Consider the following 22,278-nt stretch of genomic DNA (forward strand, 5'->3'; position numbering starts at 1 on the left):
CACTGGGTGTCAGCTCTGTCCCCCTATTACCCTGGAAACTGGATTTCTTCCTTGTGGTTCAGCAGACCTGGGACAACCAGCTTTGTGGACTGAGTGTAAATAATGCCTCTTCTAGCAATGGTCAAAAGAACAGGGTTTAAGCCCCTACATGCTCAGATTTCCTAGGAGCCTCGTCTCTCTCTCAGACCCGCTTCTCCCAAATGTCCAGGCATTTCCCAGCTTCACACAAGGTCAGTTTAGTCTGTTCCCAGAGCTGAAACAAAGTGGCAGCTGCCTGAGGCCAGAGGACGCTTCACTGGTCTGGAAGCTGCAGCACCAATGGGACCTGCCAAGTCAGGGACAGCTGGAGTCTAGGGTGGGTGCTCACAAAGATGCCCCGTCACCTGCAGCTGCTGGCCCTGGAGGGTGACATCTCTGATCAGGTCTGGAATGGGTGGACCAGGGACCCTGTGGCTGCCCCCTGCACCAGTACACACTCCAGTGCAGGATTTGGAGATCCTCAGAGGGTGAACGCAAGTAATGCCTTTTTTTTTTTTTTTTTTTGAGACGGAGTCTTGCTCTGTCGCCCACGCTGGAGTGCAGTGGCGCCATCTCGGCTCACTGCAAACTCCACCTCCCGGGTTCACGCCATTCTCCTGCCTCAGCCTCCCGAATAGCTGGGACTACAGGCGCCCACCACCACACCCAGCTTATTTATTTATTTATTTATTTATTTTTTGTATTTTTAGTAGAGACGGGGTTTCACCGTGTTAGCCAGGATGGTCTTGATCTCCTGACCTCGTGATCTGCCTGCCTCAGCCTCCTAAAGTGCTGGGATTACAGGCGTGAGCCACCACGCCTGGCCCAAGATCCCACTCTTAATGCCCCACCTGGCCAAGGATTTCTAAGTGCCAATTGGTGGGTAAACTGTTCAAGGCAAATTTGTTTGAAAGAGAGGGGGAAAAGGATTTTTTGGCTCTCACCAGTAGCTAATTCAAGGGCTCGTTTCCACATGGTGGAACCAGGGGTCAAGTGAAGTCATCAGATTCTATCTTTCTCCTCTTGGCTTTTGTGGTCTCCCGTTGGCTTTATCCTTCATACCGGTCTTTTCCATGGAGGAGGCAAGATGGTGACTGGTGGTTTCAGACTCATATTCTCTCAATTCAGCAATAACAATTGAGGTCATTTTCCCTGTTACCTCTGACAGAAAAGTCCCAGGGCAGCCTCTTACTGCCTCACCAGGATCACCCATGCCTCCCTGAATTAATCATTGTAGTTTTCTTCAGAGAGTACTCTGATTGGTTGGACCTGGCACTGGATCTTTACCAAGGCAAGGTGGGGTTGCATGATTGACAGGTCCCTCAGGACCACCAGGAATGGGGGAGCTGTGTCAAAGGAAAAGTGGTTGCATTACCAGAGGAGGGAGTCTTTGGTGGGCCCCAAAGACTTTGGGAACCTGAATCTATAACAAGCACCCAAGGGCTGAGCTCCCAGTGGGGCTCTTTTGTGTAGATGCATTCTGAGGGCTCCTTTCCCAGAGTGTGGGGCTCTCCCAGAAGAGCCAGCTTGGGCCAGGTTCTGGGGTCCACAGACACACTAACCCAGAGCTCTCATTTCTCTTGAGACCACTTTGTTTTTGTCCCAGCACTCAAGAAGCCCTTCCTTCTCTGGCTCTCAAGTCTGGACTCATCTCTTGTCTTACACACGGACAGTTGTTTTAAGGAAAAGCCCCTGGTTGGACTTGCAGATTGGGCACAGCCCTGGACGTATACTACAGGTGCTCATCAAAGACTTGCCTCATCTGTTTACCCTCCAGGTCATGCCCCTTCCTACCTCTACACCCTGTTGCATTGCGGGCATGGCCTCCGGAAAAGTCAAGCATGGTGAAAGGAAGCGTGGCCCAGAGCTGGCACGCCACAGGCAAGTGCGTGCATGAGTGAGTGAGTGAATGATTGCTTGGGTGGATGGCCGACAGTGCTCAACTTCAGAAGGAGATGAAAAAATAAGACACTATCCCCAACAGGGTTTGGCAAAAGGCGTTTCTGGCCAACTCAAGCCTGGGATCTATCACATCCCAAATCAATTTTCAGACTTAGAACAAAAATGCATATCTATCCCCCTCCCGTTCCCTCTGCCTCCCCTCCCAAAAGAACGCGTCTGCGGGGACAGATGGCCCTGTGTCAGCGTCCCTGTGTGATATTGATGTGAACAGCGAGGGAAGGCGACGTGTCTCATGGCTGTAAAAATAGACGTGCATTAGGAATGCATGAAGTCAGACTCCTCCTCCGGCCACACCAGGCGTGCTATTCTAAATCCAGCGCTCATGGGCTTGGTATCCAACCACCCGGCAAGGCAAAGCAGTGGTCTGGAACTTGACATTTAAAGGGTTTGAAAGAAATAGAAAGAGGCACCGAGATTTCTTTTTTTAAGTCAGTCTGGCTATTTCTGAATGGGGCATGCCAATGAAGCTGGAGACCAAATCCACTGCATTTTTGAACCATAGCATCTGAGAGATGGAGGGGGCTGTAGGAGCTGTTCGGTCTGGTGTCCCTCCCAATGCAGGGATTCCTTCCACAGAGCCTCTGATAGTTGTCTAGTTTCTGCTTGGATACCTCAAGTGATGGGGTACTCTCTACCTCGAGGGGCACAGTTTCATTGTTGGATGTTGTTGGATGCCTCTGGCTGCTACCGCAAAGTGCTTTTAGGAAAAGATTGAGTTGATATCTAATCTCTCTGAAACGTTCCTCCACTGACCCTGGGGTTTAGGACCATTTTATGCTCTTGAAATTTATATCCACTGCTATTTGCTGGGCTCCTTCTATGTGCTCAGCCCTGCATAAGGAACTATGGAGGATGAAAGAGAAAACATCATTTCCAAAAGCCAGCTAACACCGATCTGGGGAGATAATGAACATGTGCAGAGTAATGAGATAGGGCATGGCGACAGGAACTTATTAAATTTGACATCGTGTGATACTGCCTGTTTCCTTCCCAAAGTCAGTGGCAATTTTTGCCACCCCCATATTGGTTAATGGGAACTGCATTTTAGCAACGGCTCTGGCTGTGGGCTTGGAATGACCTTGGTTTATTCTTACTTGCCCCAGACCCAGCCAGCCCCTCACTGCATCCTGTGGAGTGATCACTCACAAGCATCTCTCAGTGTCTCTCTCCTCCTGAGAACACTATCATCACCGTCCCCAGCTTGGGGTCCCGGGCTCCCTTGTAGCTTGCCACTATATTGCTCCCTTTGGGCTCTGCGTTCTACTCAGCACTCCCCTTGAGCTAGCTCTAGCCGTACACTTGCACCCACAGATGACTTCTGCTTCCTCCAGTGCCTCTCCTTCTTTCCAAATGTCCAAGTTCCATTGCGTCTTTGAAGCCAGTGGCAGTTTGCCTTCTCTGTGTTCTCTGCATCTAGGTGTAAACAATTTGCCTGTTTCCCAATGGCTGCAGTTTTCTCTATAGCAAAACTACTGGCCACCCCTTGAACCCTGTCTCTTGGCTTTTAAAACTCACAGCCCCATATGACAGAAAAAAAATAATGGGTTTGGTGTCACAAGACTTGGGTTCAAATCATGACTCTGCCACTTACTAGCTGTGCTCTCGGGCACATCACAGACTCTCACTGGTCCTCAGTATTCGCACTTGCATTGTGGGATGAGTTCCACCCACCTCTTTGGGTTGCTGATTAATCAAGACAATGAATGTAGCAAGTCTTTACCAAATATACACTGCCTTACAGGTAGTGGTTATTATCATTGTCCTGCCTTCTTTTAAAAGAGAAGGAAACTGGGCTTAGGCCCTTCTTATGTCCTTGGAATGTGTATCAGCAAGTATTTTTGGGGCACTGGCTGTTTGTATAGCCTTGTGTGATGACCTTAGGGGGTTAAAAGCAAAGGCATGGTTTCCAGCCAGGGAGCTCACACTCTGGAGAGGTAATGAACACATGTGGAGAAATGAGCCTGTGGGATTGGACAGGGTATTATTAAACTTGACATTGTGTGATGCTGCCTGAAAGTAGCATAGGGTTCTGAGAGGGGGTTGCGGACAGCAAGGGTGACTGGGGTGGGCTTCCTGGAAGAGGTATCCTGGAGTCAGAGCATAAAGGGTGGGTGGTAACCTCTGGGAAGGTGGAGAGGAAGTAGGAGGGCAGTCGGCAGGGAGATTTCTCTGAAGAATGCAGCCCACCCTGGCTGCAGTTGGATGAGAGAGAGGGACTCCTCTTCAGTCAGGTGCTGTGCTGGGCGCTTATTTGCATCTCACAACTCTGGATTCAAACCTGGAGAGCTGCTTATAGACAGTTCCTCATTTGCAGATGAGAAAACTGCAGCTAAGGGAGCTTTAGTGACTTGTCCAAGGCCCCACACCTAAGAGGGGATGGAGTGAAGGTTTTCCATCAGGTGAGCAGCAACTCAGAAAGTCTGTTAGACCCTTGTAAGCGGAAAGGCCAACTCTCAGCCCCTGTCCCCAGTCAGCCTTGAAACCACCTTTGCAAACATTACGACAATGAGAAAAATCTGACATGGGAAAATTATGACAGTGAAAGAAATCTGACTTAACTAACACCATCTTGCTTTTAACCTCCAAGCTGCCCTCGTTCATTCCTGGGCATAGGCTGGGTAAAGTATAGAAGGAATTTAGATTGTAGTTTAACTTTGAAACAAAGATGATAACAGCCTGTTCCTGAAATAAACCTCCTCCTTGCCTGGGAACCAGATCGCCTGTGTAAAACTAACAAATGAGCCGCAAGATTAGAAATTACAGCTCAGAAGTCATGCAGCCAGAGGCCACAAGATTCCTAACCTCCCCACTTGCTCCTATGGATAACATCACTACTGTAAAACCTGAGATTGATGTTCTAGATATTTTTCAAACCCTGCATTCTAATGAACCAGCTGGCACCACCCAGGTCGGTAAACTGGCTCAACTAGTTCTGTGATCCCACTCAGGAACTGAAAGCAGCAGGAAGAACTTGCTTCAACCCTCTCTGATTTTATCCCGACCCAACCAATCATTGTTCCATACTTCCTGGCTCTCTGCCCCCCAGATTATCCTTAAAAAACCCTAGTTTCTGAATTTTCAGGGAGGCTGATCAAAGTAATAAAACTCCAGTCTCCTGTTTAGCTGGCCCTGTGTTTATTAAATTCTTTCTCTATTGCAATAACACTGTCTCAGTAAATTGGCTGTATTTTGTGCCATGGTCAAGAAAAAGCCATTGGGCCATTGCAGCCTTGTGACTGTATCTGCCTCAGACCCGACTGACCCCAGCAGAGCAGGGAAACTGACCCATCAGCATCAATCTACAGAGTGACCAGTAACTTAGTGTGTGGCTTGGTATGAGAAGATGGGCCAAGCAGATTCAGGCTCTTGGGAATTGGAATTAAGAAACCCAGGGAGAATAAGGCAGGTAGAATCAGAGACAGATTCTGAAATGATATCTATGGGGGTAGACGCAAGGCTGCAGTTGGCCTTTTGCAGGCTAAAGCTGGGAGACCACAGAAATAATAAAGAAGCAGGAAGTGGCTCTCAGGCCTTGAGAAGGCAAGTGGGGAAGCACTGGTGGTGAGAGATCCGGTACAATATGCAGAGAGGCTACGAAGGAGAATGGCCATGCAGCCATGCGAACAGACTGGGTTCTTGGGGTCCCTCCGACCACATCCAGTTATGATCTCCATCCACAAATGAGCTCCCTCCCATTTCCCCCCACCTTTCTTGAGGGGGAAAGGTTTATGGTTCCAAGTGCCTAACCATAAACCCTCTCGCCCCTCTGTTCTGTCTCAGGAAGAGGGCTGGAGACACACTTGCTGTTCTTTTGGGAAAAGAGGCATGGTAGTCAAACAATAGGATTGAGGAGCATTTGCAGAGTCAGCTGTCTTCTCCAGCCACAGCACGCATGTTCCACCCTAGCTGAGGCAGAACTGTGGGCTGGCCTGGCTGTGAGCCTTGTGGGACTACGAGAAGCCTCCAGCTTAGGACTCAGAGTCTCAGATGCCCCAGGAGAGAGGAGGAGACTGGAGAGGCCAGCAGGCACAGTGACTTAATCCAAGAAGGTGACTTTAAGGGGTGCGGGGGTCGAAATGAGCCAAAGGGCCCAGGTGGTAGAGAGGAGGTACAGGGCATTGAGGGCCCCTGGGCACAGAGCATCCCAGCTCTGCCTGTCACTCACCTTTGCCAAGGCAGGACCCCACATTTGGTTTTGGTTTCTTATGAAGTGGGAGTGGATCCCAAGGGCTGAGGCTAGCATCCCCTGGCCCAACCAAGAGTATGCATGGGGAAGTGGGGATCAGAAAGGAGTCAGAGTAGGGATCAGAACAAGTCAGGACGCCATTCTCCTAACCCCAGCAAGTCAATTTAGCCCCCACAGGCTCATCCATTTCCTGTCACACATTTAACACTTACATTAAACACACCTTCCTTCTCTTTCTGCAGAAGTTTGTTAGTGGCAAGAGCGTGGGTTTGAGGCCAGGCCTGTGCTGACTTCCAGCCTGGCCACTTTGTTGCAGGAGGACCTAGGGAAAGTGTTGTCAGTGTCCTTATCTATAAAACAAGATTATCACACATCACTTAGGAGTGTGAGAGGACTAAAGGAGATAATGCACACCTGGCACACAGTAGAAGCTCAGCCAATGGAAGTTGAGCCAGGAGCAAAGCCACCTCCCTTCCCTCCTTCTTTCTCTAGCTTTAGTCCTGAGTTTGGAAGGGTCTGTTTGAGGAGATGAAGTAGAGCCGCCGTTGGCTTTTACACCATCCTTGATGAGAAGCCAGTGATGAGGAGCTGACTTCACCTGGGAGAGCCCCAGACAGGGCCCCTCTATCCTTATTATTCTATGCCCCAGGTCATCTGACCACCTGGACCTTCCCACCAAGGTGAAAAAACCTGAGGGATTTTTCACCCAACACCTGTAGAAGGTTTTGTTTGTTTGCTTGTTTAAATTACAGACTTTACAGACAGACTTTACAGTTCTGGAACCATTGACTCAGAAGAGTCCCAGGGGCTGGAAATGAATCGATTCTGCCTTCACCTGCCTCTTCTTCCTTCTCTTCCTCATTTTAAGAGAAAGGCTCTTTATTCGTGGCAGTTCATATAGGTCAGTGACCCGGGCTCCTAGCCTCCCTGTGTAGTGGACTCTGCCTCCAGTGCTTGAGCTGAGAGTTTTCACGTGAGAAGCAGTGGCTGGAAGTTGTACTCCTAGGAGCTATGAGCGGCAGGTAGGCAGAGTCGTAGATTCATCCTACAGGTCAGAAAGCAGCCTGGGGAGTTCAAAGGGGAGGGGCAGGGTGCTTGCTGGTGCTAACTGGATTTGATATCCTGAGGAAAGTTATATTTTGGATCCAGCATTCTCTGATTTGTCCTCCTCTAGCTTCCCCAAGAGTCATACAAATATTGGGGGATTCACAAGCATTGTCCCCCACTGGTGAACACCAGGAACAAGTGGGCAGTGGGGGCTGCAGAGTGTTTCTAGAGAAGGGGCTTAGGGGTGGCCCCTGCCTGGGTGGCACAGTGAGCACACTGTACTCCTAGGTAGATTGGATATTGACTTGGAGAGGTCTTGGAGAAAGGCTGATGAAGGTGATCGACAGCCTAAATCTCTGAAGCCGTCTCCTGATGCAACCTCTGACCCAACAATCCCTGGGTCTTGCTGTTATCAGCTCCATCAGTTTTACTGGGTGAGTAATTCATTTACCTGCTGTTATTGCCAGAGTGTCATCCTTTTCCTAGTTCCTGGTGGAATTGGAGATATGCTATCGGGAGTCCTTTTAGAAAGTGCCTTGTCTCCTATCCCATCTTTATAGCCCTGCATCTCACATCTCCAGCGACCTTGGCCAGCAGCCTGTTAAGGGGATTGGTGCTGAAGGCTGCTAAGCTCACCTTGAGAGCCCGTGATAGCAAAGGCTGGGGTGATGCTCACAGCCTCCTTTGTTCTTTTATTTGCCCAGCCCTGAGCAAACAAGCCTCAATAAACTAAATGGCATTTGGATATTGAAAATGCAAAGAGAAAGTGTCTGGAAGAACAATAAAGGAGTTAGAGCAGAGGTTGCGTGCAGGAGGAGATTACATTGTCTAATTCCCCTCAAAGGCACCATGGTTTTCCAAACAAGAAGTGTTTATCTGAAGCCTGGGTGAGAGCCCAATCGGAGTTTTGCTCTAACAACATCAACCTTATTTGACTGGATGCTGACTCAGAAGCTGTGATTTTGCAGGCAGGACCTGTGCTCACAGCTTAGCTAGGCCCCAGGAATGATACAAAATGATGCCAGGTCACAGAAGCCCTTAGCCTCAATAGGGAGGAAAAATGGATAAGAACAAAGCAACTGGGGGACCATAAAGGCCTGAACCAAGAGGCAGTGGCTCTTCCAGGAAGCTTCTGGCCTCTCCTGGAAATCAATTACTTCTTTCTTCGCTGTGAATCCACAGCACTTGGCTAGTGCTTCCATTATTGCACAGAATTAAGTTTCTATCTTTGCATAGTAAATGATTTATATTTTTGTCTCTCTCATTAGACCAGAGGGTCTGCAAACCATGGCCCAAGTAGCTTTTGTAAATAAAGTTTTATTGGAACATGGCCACTCATTTGTTGATACATTGTCCGTGGCTGCGTTTGTGCTTGAAGGGCCGAGTCGGGTTATTATTGCAACAGAGATGGTCTGCAAAACTGAAGTATTTACCATCTGGTCCTTTACAGAAAAGGTTCGCGGACCTCTGATTAGACCATGGGCTGGTGGAGAGCAGGGACTGGGTCTTACTCATATTTCAATCCCTAGGCACAGTGCTGCGCACAAGATGGACTTCCATAAATGCTTAATTAAGGAAAGAAGTGTCCAAGCTGGAGAGAATGAAGAGCATCAAGGGGAAACAGTTAAATTACTTAAGAGCAAGAGCCAGTTTTCCTAAGACTTTAAAAGCCTTCATTTACATATACAGAGTTGATAAGCTAATTACACAACAATCTTGTCCTAACCGTTAAATCAGCCACCTAAGGTCTTGTTAGATAACACCTTGTTAACCTAGTTCAAGGAAACCTGCTGTTTCTCGAAAATAATAAAAGCTCAATTTCTGCAATCCAAACTCGACTCCCCCAACCACTCCAATCTCTCTTTAGTCTGAATTAGATATTAAATCGATATTTCCACTGAATTGGAAACGACCATGAAAATAATCAGTATTGCTCTAAAGTATGGCATTTCTCGAACTGTAGAGGGTGGCTGAGTGCAGCCCTATTTTATCCATCCTGCACTGTAGGCCTAGTCCTCAGGGCCCACATGCTTTCCCAGGACCTAAGAAAATGATCGTGACATGGAAATTTAAAAAGTGTTGCCTCCAAAATTAACATTCCTTGCAACTGAGCAAAACCAATATGAAAGAATGTTTAATTACGAGTCTACTAAGCAAATGACATTATACCAGCTCCAACTCAACTCCTACAGTTATTTATAAATTAGATGAAATGCAAGATGTGGGTGCATGTTAAGATGTTAGTTATGATGTAAGGGTGGTGCCTCCAGATGTGAAAATGGATGCAGAGGAGGATGTGCGTTTTGTGGGTCCCAAAGCTCACACAATTTTAGGAACTTTCTTTAAGAAAATGGATGCACACTTGAACCCGGGAGGTGGAGGTAGCAGTGAGCTGAAATTGTGCCACTGCACTCCAGTCTGAGCGACAGAGCGAGACTCCCTCTCAAAAAAGAAAAGGAAAGAAAAGAAAATGGATACAGCAATATCTTACTTCTGCAAATTTTAGCCAAGCATATAACCAGGTGAACACTCAGTATGGGTACTTCCAGAGCTCTGCAGTGACCAGTGCAGGTGAGAGGCTCTGAAGTCCAAGATTCCTCAGCCTGATGGTAAATACTCCCCAGGATGGATGGGTTGTTACATCAATTATAGTAGAATGAGCTTGGAAAGTGCTGTCACCCCAGGCTTGGAGAGTCACACAATTCCTGTTAACTCTTTAAAGGTTCTGAGAAAGTCCTCCAGTTCAGAAAGTTAACTTTATTTGACCCAGAGTTTTCAAAACTTGGTTTTTTTTCTTTTTCTTTTTCTTTCTTTTTTTTTTTTGCTATAGAGACCCTCTCTGGGTGAACATTTTTGAACATCTCAGAAAGGGCTGGGAAAGGTTGACTTAGTCCCTTCTGCCTTCTGCTGCCCCCGCAATGCTCTTTCATTTTATGAAGAAGGAAACAGCAAGGACTCTGACTTCTCTGTTATCTCAGAAAAGGGCTGAAATTATCCCTCAACCTCAACCTCAGGTTGCAGACACGGCAGGTCAGAGAGGAGTTTTTCTGCAGAGGGTGGTCAGGGAGGAGAGGGGTTAGCTTAGAGGACAGGGCCAGACCTACTCATAAGGGATTTCTAATGTAGCGAAACACTTCCTCCAGAAAAAAAAAAAAAAAAAAAAAAAAAAAAAATTCCACACCTTTCTCTTGTTCAGAATTTTAAAAGAATGGGGCATTTTGCTTCAGATGAGGGCAAAAGTGGCTTGATGTGTGGATTCCTGTGTCTCACTTTCTGTTGCTTTCTTCTTTAAGAGTTTAGCCCAAGCCTGGAAACATCATTTTCAGGTCCCTGTGCAAAATGGAAATGCTGGGGCTCCCTGTTCTAGAATTATTCAGAATTTCAAGAGAGCATTCAACCAAGTGGGGGGTGGTGCCCTTTGGAGCTCAGGCCCTGAATAAGTAGCCGCAAAGGTTGCGTGCCCATGAAGCCAGTCCTAGTTAGTGCGTATTCGTGTTTACTTATTTCAAAGTTCAAAGTTCTGAAGATATTTAGAGTCTGTATGCAAGGCCCAGTGGCGTAAGAGATTTTAACGTAATGAGCCAGATCTGGGCACCAGCGTGGAGATGCATTTTTACAGGGTGAATCATTAATTGGGCATTCTAAGAGTCACTCAGCCTTTTCAATGATTCATCAGCCATGCTGATGCTGTTGTGTAGTTCATATTATTGTTGTAATTAGCTGATGCTTGTCAAATGTAAACCTGGCTCTAACCTGGGTGTTTTCAAAAACAGCACTAGTTACTGTGTATCCAGGTAGAGGGGGTCAGCATACTGTAACTCTCTGTTTTCCTGACTTGTAATAATTAACCCCTTCTCTCAGGGGACGCGCTCTCATTATCTTTCCTGTAACCAGTTGGTAGTTGTGAGTGGAGCTATGGAGTGAGAAAGTGGGTACTGCTTTTCCTGTTTTAAGGGCCTGCATGTTCAGAAGCAGCAGTGTGGCATGGGAGATGTTATAGCAGCAGAGTCAGGGGCCAGTTCTTTCACTGCCTGATAACTTGGGCTTTCCAAGGGAAAGGGAGGGAGGTGGTCACTGCGGGTGAGACAAAGAAAGTGCTTGGTAAGGGATTTCTGGGATCCTTGAGCCCAGAGTGGATTAGATGGGATTAGAGACCCACTCTGAGCTGTTTCTACCTGCATCTTAATCCACTCCAGAGCTGAGGCTTCCTGATCCCTCTAACCAGGTGCATGCTCACTGGGCTTCCAGCTTCCAAGCCTTCTACCTGTGGAATGCTTGGTCCAATGTCTGGGGCACCCACTCTTACTCCAAACTCCTCCAGATCTGCAGAGTGGCCCAGCATATTCTCTTCTTGAAAGGAGGTCTTTGCCTAACAGAAGTAAGTCTGTAACCCTAGGCTGATTGGGGGTGTGGTGTTTATGTGACCTGTTTTCTTGCCTCCAGGGCAGGTCAAGGAATCCTTCCTTGACCCTTAAAAACAGCAGTGGTTTTAACAAGTTTTCTCCTTTTTGCTTTTAACTTTTTCTTGGTTCATAGTCTGCATGCTGTCTCATGGAGCCAGGAGCAGAGCAGGAGAGGGGGAAAGCTGGGGTCTGATGGGGGCTGGGAACCTTGTGGCCTGTGCCTGAGCTCTGTGGGACCATGTTGGGGCAGGGATGGGAGTGCCCTAGGCCCGGAAGCAGGTTGGCCGTGGCTCAACACTCACCAAATGCACCCAACCTTAGCTAAGACTTCTCCTTATAGGGGGATCATCAATACCACATCTTCCGGGCCCATTTTCCTTACTTAACCAGATGTTAGGCCATGCAGATTGGAGAAATATAGTTATCTCTACTTAACATGTCATAAATTACAATCATAAATTACCCCCGTGTTTGTGTGCCCTTGTTCCCAAAGCAAAGGTTCTGAAACAACCTTAGTTGAGATGGACGTTTCCAGTGAGGGTAGGTATATCAGTAGGTTGAGACGAAGCATGCCAATGCAGGTACGATTTACTTATTTGTTTTTAATTGCTGTAGATAAACCCTAATTCATAACTATTTGCTGGAGGTGAATTGGGCCCCCATCCGCTCCACTTTTAAGGCAAGCTTAAACTTCTCCCTGATAACCTGTCACTGGTTTTGCCTTTACAGACCCAGCCTCATCAGCCCGTTTTCTTATTGCCACAAAAAAACCTGTGCAGCCGCTGACCTCCTCTGTGACCTCGGGCAAGTCCTTTCCTTACACTGGGCATTCACTGCCCCATCTATAAGCAGAAGGTAATAGACCAGCCCATCTCTATGCCGGAGAACTTTGTCTTCAAACCCCACAGCCTTCTCTTTGCGCTGAGGGCAGGGCTACTGGTCGATGCAGGAGGAGGAGGCCTTGGAGAGGTCCCTCTGATGAGGAAGCCCATCCGAGCGGCTCTCATAGGCCACACACTTGAAACCAAGTGCGCGTCTCCACTTGAACGGTAAAATCTCTCGGTGCTGACCCAAGGCTCTGATGGTAGGTTTTCTAGGGAAGGCTGGTGGGTTTCCTCACTGGGAGCAAGGCATCCTCTGCAGTCACATATTGGCAATGACAGCTCATTCTCACTAGGGTCTGTCCTGCTCACATCACAAAAATAACCATAAAAGTCCCTATTATTTACTGAGGGCTTATCATGGGTGAGGTGCCGCACTGAGGGGCAGTCCCTCCAGGGGTATTGTTTCCATTTCACAAGGAGAAGTGTTGTTGAAGTTCAGAGAAGTTAGGTAACCTGCCTAAGGCCTCACAGCCCCACGAGTGGCAGAGCTGGGATTCTACCCCAGGCACTTAGCTCTGAAGCCCGAGCTCCTGACCACTTTGCCTGTATCCTTTCATAAATGTAATCTTTAAGCTGCGGCTATTCCCTGTTAAGCCCCTGTTTAAAGATCTATCAAAATAGATGCCTCCTCTGAGTCGCAGCCTTCTCTGATTCTCCTTATCATCATGAGAGCAGATACCAAGAGGCAGAGATGGCCAAAAGGTTTTAAGTTCCCTCTATTCTCTTGTACAATGCAGTGCCAAGTAATACCCTGGGGTTACTCACACTGCTATGGCCTCTAGTTGAAGATAGGAGTGCTGTGGTTTTTTTCTTGGCAAGAAATTGTGGACCAGGGGTGATATCCAATCACAGTCCTCTGGCCTCATTTGGGACACAGAGGGCAAGTATTTTTTTAACCCTGTTATTTTACAAAAATATTAAAAGGCAAGCAACTGGACATGGTGGCTCATGCTGTAATCCCATTGTTTATGGGAGGCTGAGGTGGGAGGACCACTTGAGGCCAGGAATTCGAGATCAGCCTGGACAACACGGTGAGACCCCATCTCTACAAAAAAAAAAAAAATAGTCAAGTGTGGTAGTGCACACCTGTAGTCCCAGCTACTTGAGAGACAGGCAGGAGGATTGCTTGAACCCAGGAGCTTAAAGCTGCAGTGAGTTATGATCGTCCCACTGCACTCCAGCCTGCGTGACAGAGCAAGATTCCGTTAGACTGGGTAACAGAGTGAGACCCTGTCTCAAAAATAACAGCAAGTAAGCAATCATGATTTTTTGACTTTTCAAGGAATTTGCAAACAACATGTATTCCCTTTGCCCATCTAGCTTTTGGGAAAGGACACCCAAATTCCAACAGTCACCTACCTAGAAAAATACATAACCACAGCCATGGTCCATTCCATTGCGACTTGGTGATGTCAGAAGGTCTCAGGCTCAGGAGGGGCATCCCCCAGGGTCTCTCAGCAAATATCCCGATTCCTTAAACTGGGACAGTGTTTTCTGTCTGCAGAGTGTGCTCCCACCTTGGAATGGGCTTGTCTGGCCTGACCCTGAATATGCCCAGCAGGGACTGCATCCCTCAGTTCATAGATACAGAGGTTGAAGGTCAGGGAGGTGAAGACAGAAGGGGCAGCCAGTCAGAGCCAGCAGCTGCAGCAGGACCCAGATTTCTTGTTTCTGAGTCCAGGATTCTTTCCACTCCACCAGCTCTCTTGTATGGACAGCTCAGGGGTCAGAGAAAGCACCTTTATTGCTGAATTTCCTTCTTCTCTCCTGTAGCCTTATGACCAGTGTTCGGAAGATTTATCTCTTTCTAGCTTGGGACTTGCACCCAGCAAGTTTCCATGCAAGGCAGCTGCCTTTAAGAAGAACAGAAGAGTCCCAGTTGGGCTTATGGGGAATGAAATCAGTCCCAAGCCCCGATCTCTCTGAAAAGTTGTTATTAAATTCTGTGCCTGGCCCTGACCTGGATTTAAAGATTTGCAAGAAGACAAATTCCAAACAGATGCCCATTAGGGCCCTGACAGCCGCAGCTTAAAGATAACATTTACATTCTGCCGGGGTTTGTATCTCTCTGTTCCCCACTCGGCCCCTCTCTTTCCTCCGGTGGGATCAATACCTCGGTTGAGGTTACGTGGAGGTGGCCACATTCTTTTAAGCTGTTTGCTCAGTGCTTGGTTTGCTCTGCTAACACGCTGGGCACTTCTTCCAACAGCCCTGTTTGCCCAGCATTAGGGCTGTTTGTTGAAACACCTAGCCCAATCCGAGGGGGCTCAGCTTTCTAAACAGTTGGTCCCCGAATCTGTCAATCAATAACACCAATTGGGTTCCTGATACGAACAGCAAGTGTGGCCAAGTCCAATATTTGCCCAAACACTGCCTCCTCCCCCTGCACCTGACTGTCCCCCAGCTTGACTAAAAGGACGATCACCAGGCGCATGGGCTGCTGGGAAGATACAATGTTGGCAAACAGGGAGCTGGTTCCAGGAAAGAAGGGCACATGAGCAAACATGATGGCCCCTTTATGAGAGGTAATTTACTGAAATGCACAGCGATTACCTGCTCATCCAGCCCTGATGTAATTAAAAATGGCAGGCTAGGGGCTCTGTTTCCCCCGGCTCTGGCAGAGAAACCTGGGTTTCGACTTGTGAAGCTTGAGGTTGGATGTGGGAATTGGCTTGGAGTCGTAGGCGATGAGAGGGACATTAGGATTATCAAGCCCGTGAGCTCAACTCCTGAGAAGGACACAGCAGAGCGAGAGAAAAGGTACCTTCAAAAGAGGCTGATGTTCAGTGGGTACGGGCTTTTCTTTTGGGATGAGGAAAAAAATGTTTTAGAACTTGTGAGAGGTGTTGGTTGTGCAGCATCGTGAATGGACTAAATGCCAAAGAATCGTTCACTTTAAAATGGTTAATTTTATGTTGCGTGAATTTCATCGAAAAAAAATAAAAAGGGTGAATCCCAATGAACCTGGGTCGTTTACATTTCAGAAGCTCTAATGCCTAACTCAGGGTTTGGCTCAGAGTAAATGCTTAATAAATGTTTATTGAAAGAACAACCTAACATTTGCACAGTCAACAAAGCTCTTTGTTATACATTAGCTCATTTCATTTTTAAAGAATCCTCTGAGGTGGGCAGGGGTAAGCATTCTCGTGTTGTAAAGGGGAAACTAAGGCTTTGAGAGGAGTGTGGCTTGCACAGTGTCACGTAGCTAGTGGCAGCAGTGCCAGAATTCAAACCCAAAAGTCTCTGGCTCCAAAGTCTGTGCTTGTAAAGCGATACTTTGTCTACCTCATGGCTTTCAGGATGGGAAAGAAAGCAATAGGGTTTTAAAATATGTTCTCCCCCCTTCTTTTTTTTAGGGTATTTATTACTAAAAGTGTTTTAAAACTGGACCACTGAGTAAAGTCACTCCATCTCCTACTGTTCCTAGCACAGTGCTTGATAAATATTTGCTGGCTCATTCAGCTGCAGCTGCAGAGACCTACCTGTGTTTGCTGTGGCGACTGTCTGGGCCAAAGCTCAGGCAGCTGGAAGTATCAGTGAAGCCAGAAGATTCTAGCTGTCCAGGGTCTGTGAGGAGGAGTCAAGGTCTGGGGTTTGTGTCCTCTGCATAGCAATGGCACTGCAATGGGGGAGCCTGGTGCTGGGCTGGGCCGTCTCGTCACTGTCACCTGCCCGTTGAGGGGTGACAGTGGTTCTTGAGAGGCTGGATCAGACCCCAGAGGTGACATGGATGTGACATATTTGTTGGACTTACACAGCCTTGCATTTTATTTTCATCTCTGTTCCTTCCTCCCATGAGATCTTGGGTGGTGTTTATCAACCCTGAGTAATCGTTTCTTCATCTGCAAGATGGAATAAAAAGGCCTACCTCATTGGGCTCGTGTGGGTGAGGAGAACTGAAGAGTCTGAGAGCGCGGCACGAGCCAGAGGCTACGGAAAACACTGCCCTCCTACACTCCACCTTGGAGAGACCCAGAAAAGAACAAGCTTCATTTGTAAAAAAGGAAAACAGCTCATGGGGGTGGCTTAAAGTGAGTACCCTCAAGGGGCTCGATCAGACCTCTGGCCAGAGAGCCTTTTGGGAATGGGGTGAGGGTTGGTTGTTGCAGGGTAAAGGAAGTTGGTGTCTTTGGGAGGGGCGCTTGGCTGTGAGGTGACCTCTAGTTGTATTTGGCATAAGGGGAGAGGAGGGAACAGGGATTAGTAAGGAAGAGGGCTAAGAGACTGCCAAAGGTCTCCCTGTTTTGCCAGGGTTCTGGCTGGTGGGAAGCTGGGCCAGGGAGGTAGGGACAGGAGTAATCACCCTCTATGATTGCAGGGCACTCTACAGTGTGCAGATGCCTTCTACTTCTTCCATCTGCCCTGTCTTTCCAAGAACCCCTATGGCCCCAGGCTCAGAACAGAGCTGAGTGCAGAAATGAAAATCTATGGCTCTGTGTTCCAAAATGATGAAGAATTTCAAGATGGTGGCAGTGGTAAAATCCTTCTCCAGGAAAAATCTGTCCTTGGCCCAATGTGTAAACACTTGCTGAGGTACTGTGGAGCTTCATAATGCTGATGATATTGATGATGATGATAAGTATATAAGCTTCACGTTAGGACAGTTTTTGTTTTTGTTTTTTTGAGACAGAGTCTCACTCTGTCACCCAAGCTGGAGTGCAGTGGCACCATCATGCCTCACGGCAGCCTCGACCTCCCAGGCTTAAGCGATCCTCTCACCTCAGTCTACCGAGTAGCTGGGACTACAGGTGCGTGCCGCCATACTTGGCTAATTTTTGTATTTTTTAATAGTGGCAGGGTTTCACCATGTTGCCCAGGCTGGTCTCAAACTCCTGGGCTCAAGCAATTCACTGCCTCCGGAAGTGCTGGGATTACAGGTGTAAGCTACCATTCCTGGCCTTAGGACAATTTTATTTATCTAATTTAATTTAATTTTTTTTTTTTTAGATTTTTAAAAATTTTTATTTATTTATTTTTTTAATTATACTTTAAGTTCTAGGGTACATGTGCACAACGTGCAGGTTTGTTACATATGTATTCATATGCCATGTTGGTGTGCTGCACCCATTAACTCGTCATTTACATTAGGTATATCTCCTAATGCTATCCCTCCCCGCTACCCCCACCCCACGACAGGCCCTGGTGTGTGATGTTCCCCACCCTGTGTCCAAGTGTTCTCATTGTTCAATTCCCACCTATGAGTGAGAACATGCAGTGTTTGGTTTTCTGCTTAGGACAATTTTAATACTTATCCTTTAATAAAAACTTTATTGCACATGGAAGTTACTTTGGGGGAACTCCTAGTTGTAGAGTTGGCTCTTGAAACAAGACTCACTCATAGGCATTTATTTCTAGAATAACATTGTCAGGGTACAGAATTGTATCCTTTAGGTGGGACACAAAACCTAAAATGACATCCTTTTCAGGTATAATTTGTGTCTGGTATCTGGTATCAAATATTCTTGTGTTTAAAAAGTAGATTCAAAATGAACAATGATAGCACAGTGATTGTGAAGATGAAACAAAGTAACTTGAGTTGCCTGACTTGATCATTCTAGGTGGCCGGTGGAGTTATTTCTGTTTAAAATTTAAAACAATGAAACAGAGTGTGAAATGTGAGGTGTAATATTTGTGTTTAGTAAGTGTATATTTTAGTTCATGCTTGAAATATTTTACTGAATTTCAATAATGTTTTTAAATTGAAACTTACTTTTTAATTATTTTGAAATGGCAGAACAAAATACAGACCATAGATTTATCAATGTTGTACCGTTTGCTAACATTTTGCACTTATTAAAATCCTCTCATTGGTCTCTGAATAATTATTTACATAAATTATTATATTAGAATGTCACCAAAGGATCAAAGTCAAACTGATAGGTATATTTAAACATAAGTAAGTAAATAATTGTGCATTGTTGTCCTGTAGGAACTTGGAATAACTTGCAGTGTCTTGCAGTATTGTGAAACCAGCAACTTGTTCACAATTCTTCTGAATTTCTTGGGAAATTTGAAGTGGAGTACCTGTACCAACATGAAATGACACGAATTTAAGTGAAGCTCAACAACGAAAAGCAAAAAGAACCAAAGAGGAAGCAACTGAAACAACATCTGGATGTATTTAAAAATATACAATGCCTCCAAAATCAGGTGTCATTAATGAAAATTCTGAAGAAATGCCACCGGACATAGCCAACACACCTACGCTATTGTTATTCATTTCCTGCTTTTCACAGAAAACAATTTTGTTGCATGGAAGATTGGTGAGTTAAAAAAAGACCTGCCCTGGGTGTCAAGCACAGTAGTTACACCGCTGGTTCTGCTTCCTCTGCTTGGGATACATGGGCAGGGCGCCCTGGTGGTAGGGCCTTGGTCACCAGCAAAGTCAGTTCCCATGGGATCCTCTTTCTGAGCTGATGGCCACTCCCCTGAAGAAGGGGCTTCTATTCAGGCCTCTTGTTGCAAGGAGCAGAAACCCACTTAGGCTGGCTGAAGTCCGCTGTGTTCAGCTGTTCAGCATCCTGTTTCACAGACGTGTCCCAGCCTCTCTTGGGGTATGACACGAGGCTGGCAGGGGAGACCCAGGGAATGTCACCAGTCCTTGGGGTTGCCTCAGCTCAAAACAGTCCTTCCTTTTAGCCTTTTTTTTTTTTTTTTTTGAGATTGGGTCTTGCTCTGTTGCTCAGGCTGGAGTGCAGTGATGTGATCTCGGCTCACTGCAACCTCCACCTCCTAGGCTCAAGCAATCCTCCCACCTCAGACTCCTGAGTAGCTGGGACTACAGGCACATGCCACCATGCCTGGCTAAGTTTTAAATTTTTTTTGTAGAGACAGGATTTCGCCATGTTGCCTGGGCTGGTCTCAAACTCCTGAGCTCAAGTGATCCACCTGACTCCCAGTCAGTCTCCCAAGGTGCTGGGATTATGGGCGTGAGCCACCCTGCCCAGCCTCCTTCCTTCCACTTTTAGGTAGCTGTGTTCAGAGTGCGTCATCCAGCAGAGGCAAACAGGTACAAAGTTTCTTCCAAGGCCCTGTGGGAAATTTTTATTAATTCAGTTGACAAATATGTGTTAAGTGCCTTCTTTAAGGACAGACAATGTCAGACCTGACTCAGAGGCTGTCTTCCTTGGGGAGCTATGGCAAACATGAGCATGACCAGAATTCAAGGAAGGGCAGGACGGGGGCTCTAAGAGAGAGGGAGGTGAGTTGTTAGGGGCATGTGAAGAAGGGTGAGAGAACTTCGCCCCAGGGGTCTCCAGGAAGGGCTGGGGGCCTTTGTAGAAACTGAGATGTGCCAGGAGAGAACATCTTCTAAAGAATGGCATGCTTGGCTGGGCGCAGTGGCTCACACTTGTAATCCCAGTGTGTCCGGAATTGGTGGGTTCTCGGTCTCACTGACTTCAAGAATGAAGCCGTGGACCCTCGCGGTGAGTGTTACAGCTCTTAAGGTGGCGTGTCTGGAGTTTGTTCGTTCTTCCTGGTGGGCTCGTGGTCTCGCTGGCTTCAGGAGTGAAGCTGCAGACTTTCGTGGTGAGTGTTACAGCTCATAAAAGCAGTGTGGACCCAAAGTGTGAGCAGCAGCAAGATTTATTGCAAAGAGCAAAAGAACAAAGCTTCCACAGTGTGGAAGGGGACCCGAGCGGGTTGCCACTGCTGGCTCGGGCAGCCTGCTTTTTTCTCTTATCTGGCCCCACCCACATCCCGCTGATTGGTAGAGCCGAGTGGTCTGTTTGGACAGGGCGCTGATTGGTGCGTTTACAATCCCTGAGCTAGACATAAAGGTTCTCCACATCCTCATCAGATTAGTTAGATACAGAGTATGGACACAAAGGTTCTCCAAGGCCCCACCAGAGAGCTAGATACAGAGTGTCGATTGGTGCATTCACAAACTCTGAGCTAGACACAGGGTGCTGATTGGTGTGTTTACAAACCTTGAGCTAGATACAGAGTGCCGATTGGTGTATTTACAATCCCTGAGCTAGACATAAAGGTTCTCCACCGCCCCACCAGACTCAGGAGCCCAGCTGGCTTCACCCAGTGGATCCCGCACCAGGGGTGCAGGTGGAGCTGCCTGCCAGTCCCGCGCAGTGCACTCGCACTCCTCAGCCCTTGGGTGATCGATGGGACTGGGCGCTGTGGAGCAGGGGGCGGCACTCGTCGGGGAGGCTCGGGCTGCACAGGAGCCCATGGAGCAGGTGGGAGGCTCAGGCATGGCGGGCTGCAGGTCCCCAGCCCTGCCCCGCAGGAAGGCAGCTAAGGCCCGGTGAGAAATCGAGCACAGCGCCTGTGGGCTGGCACTGCTGGGGGACCCAGTACACCCTCTGCAGCCGCTGGCCCGTGTGCTAAGTCCTTCATTGCCTGGGGCCGGCAGGGCCAGCTGGCTGCTCCGAGTGCAGGCCCGCCAAGCCCACGCCCACCCAGAACTCCAGCTGGCCCACAAGCGCCTTGCGCAGCCCCGGTTCCCGCTCGTGCCTCTCCCTCCACACCTCCCTGCAAGCTGAGGGAGCCGGCTCTGGCCTTGGCCAGCCCAGAAAGGGGCTCCCACAGTGCAGCGGTGGGCTGAAGTGCTCCTCAAGTGCCACCAAAGTGGGAGCCCAGGCAGAGGAGGTGCCGAGAGCAAGCGAGGGCTCTGAGGACTGCCAGCACGCTGTCACCTCTCACCAGCACTTTGGGAGGCCGAGGCAGGTGGATGACTTGAGGCCAGGAGTTGGATAGCAGCCTGGCCAATGTAGGGAAACCCCGACTCTACTAAAAGTACAAAATTCAGCTGGGCGTGGTGGCACACACCTGTAGTCCCAGCTACTTGGGAGGCTGAGGCAGCAGAATCGTTTGAACCCGGGAGGCGGAGATTGCAGTGAGCTGAGATCGCACCACTGCCCTCCAGCCTGGGCGACAGAGCAAGATCCTGTCTCAAAAAAAAAAAAAAGAGAAAAAAGAAAAAATGAAGACTGGCATGCTGTGTTTATTTATACCAGCTCTGTGACTTTGAGCAAGTCCCCCCTGCCTTCTGGGACACAGCTCCCTCCTCTGATGAAGCGGGGTGGGAGGGCCAATGGTCTGACATTGACATTATGGGCTGAATGTAATGAGGATAAAGTCAGGCAATCACAGAGCGCCAGCCCCCATCCAGAGTTAAGTGCTTAATAAACGATGACTGATGGCAGGTTCTCAGGGTGTCCCAGGAACTTCCCCTTCGCTGGTGGTTCTCTACCCTGAGGCAGAGTAGAATCAAGGGCTTAACTCAGACCTTCACTCAGAAAAGGCCTTTCTGCAGGTGCTGGGCTAATTCTGGGATGTGGTTCTCTGATGAGTGAACCCAGTCCACACTTGGAATTCCCAGAGGAACAAATACCGTGGCCCTTGCACAACCTTCCTCAAATATACACTGTCTCAGTGGAGCTTTTGAGAGAAGCTGGATAGCTCTTGTAAAATATAAACCGTCATTTTTGTTGCTAATAATAATAATGACAGTAATTCCTAGGCTCCTGCCTTGGAATCATAGCCTATCTGGAGGCAGATTTCATCATCACCCAAGGACTGGCCCAGCACCAGGAATAATAATTTCAGCATTCCTTATGCCTCAGAGGTTCACTAGGTCTGTGTGCGGGCCTTTCTGACTCACCTCTAGGTAATGGTGGTCCCTGTGCTGCAGGAGAGCTTTTGCTCTTTCACTGCCATTCATGACTTTCGTGTCTCTCAGGTACTTGAGCTGTATACCTAATTTAATCCTATAGCAACCTTGTGAGGGAAGTTATCTTAGGGATGACTGGGATTTGAA

The 22,278-nt window shown here is 47.9% G+C and overlaps 1 long non-coding RNA gene across 25 annotated transcripts in view; it reads left to right on the forward strand.

The window, feature by feature from the left end:
- LOC104002363 (uncharacterized) overlaps window positions 1-22,278 on the forward strand; it is a 249,704-nt gene that overhangs the window by 83,558 nt on the left and 143,868 nt on the right. For 3 of the 25 annotated variants that reach the window (XR_010151405.1, XR_010151408.1, XR_010151409.1), the window contains exons 1-5: window positions 10,899-11,591; window positions 12,346-12,700; window positions 15,857-16,531; window positions 16,819-17,033; window positions 18,430-18,763. This is a non-coding gene — a long non-coding RNA (uncharacterized LOC104002363). The other 22 variants (XR_008539334.1, XR_008539337.1, XR_008539330.1 and 19 more) reach the window with 19 other exon arrangements.

The sequence above is a fragment of the Pan troglodytes genome, chromosome 16, assembly GCF_028858775.2.
Source record: "Pan troglodytes isolate AG18354 chromosome 16, NHGRI_mPanTro3-v2.0_pri, whole genome shotgun sequence".
Taxonomy (NCBI): Eukaryota; Metazoa; Chordata; class Mammalia; order Primates; family Hominidae; genus Pan; species Pan troglodytes.